The sequence below is a fragment of the Mercenaria mercenaria genome, chromosome 3 (assembly GCF_021730395.1).
Source record: "Mercenaria mercenaria strain notata chromosome 3, MADL_Memer_1, whole genome shotgun sequence".
Taxonomy (NCBI): domain Eukaryota; kingdom Metazoa; phylum Mollusca; class Bivalvia; order Venerida; family Veneridae; genus Mercenaria; species Mercenaria mercenaria.
Genome location: NC_069363.1, coordinates 60,453,494 through 60,460,661, shown reverse-complemented (window position 1 = coordinate 60,460,661; position 7,168 = coordinate 60,453,494). Strand labels below are relative to the sequence as shown.

At 33.5% G+C, this 7,168-nt stretch overlaps 1 protein-coding gene across 4 annotated transcripts in view; it reads left to right on the top strand.

The window, feature by feature from the left end:
* Positions 1-7,168, top strand: part of LOC123524598 (CYFIP-related Rac1 interactor B-like) — an 85,100-nt gene that overhangs the window by 27,121 nt on the left and 50,811 nt on the right. The window contains exon 1 of one of the 4 annotated variants that reach the window (XM_045302896.2): positions 1,126-1,146. The exons of the other annotated variants lie outside the window; for them this stretch is intronic. The gene's annotated coding sequence lies outside the window, so the exon portion shown is untranslated. Of the gene's footprint in view, positions 1-1,125; positions 1,147-7,168 lie in introns of those variants that run through there. 4 annotated transcript variants of the gene reach the window in all.

Sequence of the window (7,168 nt, the reverse complement as noted above, 5' to 3'; positions counted from 1 at the left end):
TACCAGCTTTTAACATGTAAATATCTTCACCTTATATTAACACTATCGCACTTTCATTCATTCTCACTGTTTTTACTTTGAAGTCTTCTTTCAATTCCTTTTATATAAATTAAGTTAAACTACTTTTATTCTTGCAATTGAAGCGTACCTGCTTTTTTACCCGAAAGGGGCATAAGCAGTATTAAAAGATAGATAGATAGAATTATAAATCTTCATTGAAGGATGCCAGAAATTTGTCGCGCTATAATATTTGTGAGTACAAATTTAAGACTAACATTTTAATCCATTTTTCGTTTGATTTGACATAAAATAAACAATACAACACATTTAGGTACATAGAAAAATCACATACAATATTTTGCCACCATTACACCGTTGTCTCATTATTGATTAAAGGGTTTTTCATCATTGAATAACAGGGACTGACATTCAGCCACTTCCCAGTTGAATAAAACATTCCCAATTAAGGCAGAGAAACTCCCCTCAAAAAGCCAGATGTGTTGTATATCCTACCATAATTAGGTTTAGTGTACACCTGAAAAGATTTCTAGTTTTTTTTGAAAATTTATGAAATGCAATTAGAACCACAGCCCATGACAGACAAGGATTAAATCCGTAAGTCCCAGGGTCTATGTTTTCTTTTTCTGCTTTCAAGGGAGATTCTGATAATTTTAATTCCGTTTTCACAATGTTTATTTCTGTTTTTGATATTTGAAGTTAATAAAATTCCCTCAAATGAATTGTGTTACAAATCCTACAATGAAAAAAAACATAAAATAAGTTAATTAAATGTTCGCCTCTGTTAAAAGAAAGTAAAAAACATTGCTTCATCATACATAAAGTAAGGATATATTATGGGTCTAATTTGCTTGTGACTGAAAAATGTTAGTTGCAAGTTCAAAAATGCCAAAAAAAAAAGATGAGACATATTGGAAATGTAAATGTATTAACCTACTTTAACTTAGCTGAAAATACATGACTTTGTACAGTTTAAAATTAACACACAACGTGTTTCTTTTTCTTTTTTTTCAATAAAATGACTGTTTCCCAAAATATGCAGTCATTGCGCAATAATTTCTCAATGGCCTCTACCTAGAAGCCCAGTGAAAAGCCTAGGATTAAATCTTCAGCTTTGAAAGCAAAGGGGTAAATAGATTTATTTTTTGTGGATTTTTTAACATGAACATTTGATGGTGTTTTGATGGGTTATGTTTAAGATAATAATAATTAAATGCATATATATAAAAATGTTGTTCTTGACATTCAAAATCAGCCATGTGCTACATGTATAAACAACTTGTCAAGTGTGGATGTTGCAGTTTGGCACTGATTGCAAGTACTGGTAGGTAAACAAATGGGGTTAAGCCATAAATTAATGGATGTGTCACCATCACAAAATAAAAATAACATCAGCTGAATTGTCTTTGCCATAACTACTGCTCCTTCAGCAACAGAAAAGCCATATAAAATATTGCAAATTTTTTGCTTAAAAAATGTATGATCTGAAAAGAAAGTCAGTACACCACAACTAGAGTTTTATCATAATAGCCAATAAAAAAATGCATTTCTGGCACACCCTTGCAAAGAGATAGCTTTTATTTAAAATAGTCTTTAATTCATAGGCATTACACAATTGGTACTGTATGTATTTTGTTGCTTATGCTTTATTGTAATACACGTAGGTATTAAAATTTTAATACCAATATTACATAAATCCTCAATATGCATGTATATATGTGTAAATAAGGGATCTTTTTTGATTACAGTAAAACACCGCTCGCTCGAGGTCGCAAGGGGATAACCAAAATGCTCGAGTTATCCATGGTTTCGAGCGACCCAAACATTGACCAACATACGAAGAAAACTAAAGTTTGTTTACCAGTTGTCATCGGGACCGTTTGCTTCAAAAAAGTTTATTTCAAATCTTCAAATCTTGGCCCTTTAAGGGCATCAGCATTACAGATAAATGCATATACATATACAAATTAACAGCCAAAACAGTTCAGCAAACAAATATCACGAACCATCTAAACATTAGTAACATTTACTAACAACAGGAATGTGATCAACATAAACTCAAAGTAGCATGCATGAGCCCTGTCACAAGAAAACCAACCCAACGACCCCACAAACATGGCGAATCAAAACCAGGCCATGCATCCGCGCAGATCCAGTAGAGCCCAGAAAACACCCGCACTCACTGCAGAAATTTAAAGACGTCTTAACTGACAGATTAAGCTCCACCAAAACCCCACAGATACACAGACCGGCCGAGTAAACGGTGATGGGTAATAATAATATACTTGTGACATTTTCAAAAACAAACGTATTACAAACGTTATCTATTGATAGACGTTTCAATATGTAATTTGTAAATGACACATGTAAAGAAACAACTAAGATTTTTATATATTTTTATTCATCAACAAGTGCATATCATAATTATCGTCTCAATTTTATGAAACGGCTATATTATTTCCTTCATTTGCATGCAAACAACTGCTGATTAAAATACTAAGATCTCATAACTATCTTCTCGATCCCGCAGAAAAGATACCTTAAGTAATCAGTAATTGATCGATATTTGATCAATAAAACTTTTCTTTAAGCTTTTATCAATAATTAATCTCATCATAAGATCAAATATACCGACAAAGAAACATTTAAGATAGTCTGGGAATAGACTACGCAATTCTCACGGTGTGTGAAAATGTTTAATTAACCGATACATTCTGGCCGCCGAAGGTGTGAAAAATTTTGACACCTTTGCTCGAGTTAGCCAGAAGCAACAAAGAGTAAATTAATACACAGGGACCAGGTGTCATGCTCGAGCGATCGAGTTATCGATGCTCGACCCAGCCATGGTAACATCACATAGAAAATAGAAGGAAATCGGCCGGGACCACATGAATTGCTCGAGCGAGCCCGGGTGCTCGAGTCATCGATGCTCGAGCGAGCAGTGTTTCACTGTAATTACAATATTGCAAATGGCTCAAAAAAGTGTCTTTGCCAGAGCTGTGACTTAGTTTTGCTGTATCAAAGTAACACATCCCTTAAAGTTGGCCTGCTGATGGCAAGTGATTCTACCTTTGCGACCAGTGCAGACCAAGATCAGCCTGCCTGTTCCTTTGCGACCAGTGCAGACCAAGATCAGCCTGCATGTTTGTGCAGGCTAATAATAGTCTGCAGTGTTTGCTATTTAGTCAGTAAATTTTCAGTGAACACCCCTTTGATAAACAAGTTGAATGATGGACCAATCCATTTTAGAAATTTAGCAGCATAAAGGTTAAAGATCTTGAAAAGCATGAAGTATCTGCAAATTCTGCTGGTACTGTTGTTTTAGATATAACCCAATACTGATATAAAGGGATTAGGTTTGGAGACTTTTTTTTAAAGAACAAAAAAACAAAAAACAAAAAAGACAAAACTGAGTTGCTTTCTAATGAATTTCATACATGATCATTAGTATAAATTTATCAGTCATTTTTTTTACACTTCTACACCATATCTGTGTGCACGTACATAATTTATTATCTACATAATATGATGTAGTAATTTGTCATTCTAATAAGAATCTGCCTATGCATTGACATTTATCAGAATATGAACATTAAGCATGTAAATAACAACATTATACATTCATTGACTTAATGAAGCATAATTTTATTTAGACTCGACTATTTGAGGAATATTAAGACTTTTCTCCTCACCCTGGTGTTGGTGTTGTTATCTATGTCATACCTTGGATATATTTTGCATCCAAGTTTGTATCTCGGTAACCATTGCATGTATTGGATTGAAACTTGTCACAAGACCTCTTAGTCATCAGAAATATTGAAGTTAGTTTACTTTTGTTTGAAGTTTTTTGTTTGAAGTTGATTTAAATTATTGCCCTTAGAACTTTAAAAGATTCCGTTAAATTTTTCCTTTTTAGCTCATCTGATTTTTTGAAAAAAAATGATGAGTTATTGTCATCACTTGAGCGGTTGTCGGCGTCGGCGTCGGCGTCGGCGTCGGCGTTGCCTGGTTAAGTTTTATGTTTAGGTCAGCTTTTCTCCTAAACTATCAAAGCTATTGCTTTGAAACTTGGAATACTTGTTCACCATCATAAGCTGACCCTGTATAGCAAGAAACATAACTCCATCTTGCTTTTTGCAAGATTTATGGCCCCTTTTGTACTTAGAAAATATCAGATTTCTTGGTTAAGTTTTATGTTTAGGTCAACTTTTCTCCTAAACTATCAAAGCTATTGCTTTGAAACTTGGAATACTTGTTCACCATCATAAGCAGACCCTGTACATCAAGAAACATAACTCCATCTTGCTTTTTGCAAGATTTATTGCCCCTTTTGGACTTAGAAAATCAGTTTTCTTGGTTAAGTTTTATGTTTAGGTCAGCTTTTATCCTAAACTATCAAAGCTATTGCTTTAAACTTGCAACACTTGTTCACCATCATAAGTTGACCCTGTATAGCAAGAAACATAACTCCGTCCTGCTTTTTGCAAGATTTATGGCCCCTTTTGGACTTAGAAAATATCAGATTTCTTGGTTAAGTTTTATGTTTAGGTCAACTTTTTCTCTTAAACTATCAAAGCTATTGCTTTGAAACTTGCAACACTTGTTCACCATCATAAGCTGACCCTGTACAGCAAGCAACATAACTCCATCCTGCTTTTTGCAATACTTATTGCCCCTTTTGGACTTAGAAAATCATTTTCTTGGTTGAGTATTATGTTTAAGTCAACTTTTCTCATAAACTATCAAAGCTATTGCTTTAAAACTTGCAACAGTTTTTCACCATCATAAGTGGACACTGTACATCAAGAAACATAACTCTATCCTGCTTTTTGCAAGAATGATGGCCCTTTTTAGACTTAGAAAATCATGGGTAGGACAATATTTCTATTACACAAAAAAAATCAGATGAGCGTCAGCACCCGCAAGGCGGTGCTCTTGTTTTCACCTTAGCAGTATCTATTTGTATTAATGGATTGAAACTGCTAAAAATGGTTCTCAGTGATCAGACCTACTGAAATAACCAAGTAAGACAACTCTTGGTTAAATTTTGTTAAAATTATGGCTCTTTTTTTGACTGAGAAAATTCTGTTATTAAAAACTTCTGCATGCTAATAGTAAAGATCAGGTTTATTTAACGTAACATTATCAACAGACAACATAAGCTAAAAAGCTCTTGTGAAACCAACATGGCATCCAGTAACAGATACTTGCCTGGGCTTATTTTACCTCCCTGTAAGCTGAGTGCCAAGCAAGGGAGCTTTTTAGTACAATTTTTCAAGTCTTTGTTATAACACACCTGGGAATTGAACTCCTGGCCTCCTGAATTCAAAGCAGACACTACTACTGAGGTATTCAGAATGTTGAATAAGGTGAAAATACTATAGGCTTTGGTACTGACTATAGAAAACATTATTAATTCAGAGAAAAAGTTCTAGAATGTTCTAAACTAGGGTTAACTTAGACTAAAAAGTCTGTTGAGATCAAGTAATCAGTGATAAAGTTTATTTCTTTCTTCATATTAAATGACACTGATAATTTCTAAGAAAACCCTTTTCTCTCTGGACTCATCACAACAGTTAGAGTCAGAGATAAGAGATAGTGTAAATTTTTTCAGAAAGTGCTATTTGAGAGAATTTAATGGCAGAGATATTTATTTTAAAGGACTAACGACTGATGCCAGTCTCTGGTTAGGTATGCAATGTATATTAGTGGTAGACATAATCACAGTGCAAAGTTATAATTACTATTCCTTTTAAAGTAAAAATAATTGAAGGCACATGAGTATGAAAATACAAATGTATACATTTTGAGGAAGTCCTTAGCTTATTCAAGGCAAATGATCAAGTTCTTAATTTTAAAAGTACTTTTTTGGCAGGACAGCCAACATGTGTATTACGTGTACTATTTAAAGGTAAATAAATTGTTAAAGCTTAGATTAAGTAAATAGCAATTACATGAATGTTTGATATCGTTTTTTCTTGTAAAAAGGAAGTAAAATTATTGAACTCTGTGATAAAATGTGTACTTGACCTTGTGGATTGAGGAAGATATTAAAAGGAAATGATTTGCTATCGCTTTTTGAATTTTTACCGATGTTTTATGTAGGATTAAAGGTTCATGTGATCTACCCCTTTTTAGCAAAAAAAAAAAAAAAAAAAAAAAAAACCCAAAAGAACCCAGCTTTTTTGTTGGGATACAAATTGATGGATTTCATATTTGGATATGGTATTTGTTTTGTATCACTAGGGGACAGAAGAGGGATATAGGTTTGGCTGTGTGGGTCAGTCTGTCCATCCTTCGTCGTTAGGCAGCCATAATTATCTTAGTAATGGTTGGTTACATTGAGATGATATTTGGTTAATATTGTGTTTGTATTCACTTATAGCCCCTAGCCATATCTCTGAAATGGTTTATCATATTAAGTTTACGCATGTAGTTGATGTTAGTGTTTGAGTTTAATCAGATTTCATTCTCTGCAATTTTTGTGAAAATGAACTAAAGACTGACCAGAGTTATTACCCCTGATTTCTTTGTTTCTTTGTGTATAAAGATTGTAAGTTATCTAACAGCTTAAAACATGTGAATTGTACATAGAGTTTTGTGCTAGAAAGTTTCTGATATTAAGGAGATAAATTGAGGGAAATAATTTGTCTCAATTTTGCCTTCTAGAAAGTGGTACTCTTGTGACCTTTCCTAGGGATGTGTTGCAATATTTTCAAAAATCATATAATTGTTCCAGTCAAATTTCTAAAATACTTTATTATCCCTAAAATTCTTATGATGATTTGGTCAAGCCACAGTGACTGAGGCTGAAAACTCTTTCACATCAATAACTGGAGTATACTAGGATGTATGTCCAGACTGTCCTTGATATGGATTGCCTGTGGTTAATAGATAATCTCTACAGGTGACAGCATACTTAATACTGAAAATTACTTACCTGGTTTAATACCACTGACAGGCCATCATGTAGGGCATACAGCTTTTACAAACAGCTTTTGTTTAATTTTTGTTGATAAGTTTTGATTGCATACAGAAGTATTTGCCATTTCCTTTTCTATTTTCCAAAAAAAATGACTTGTATGTTCTAACTTTTCTTTTTGTCTGTATCCAAACACGTCCTTGTGCTTTGGACGGATATTTTACATCA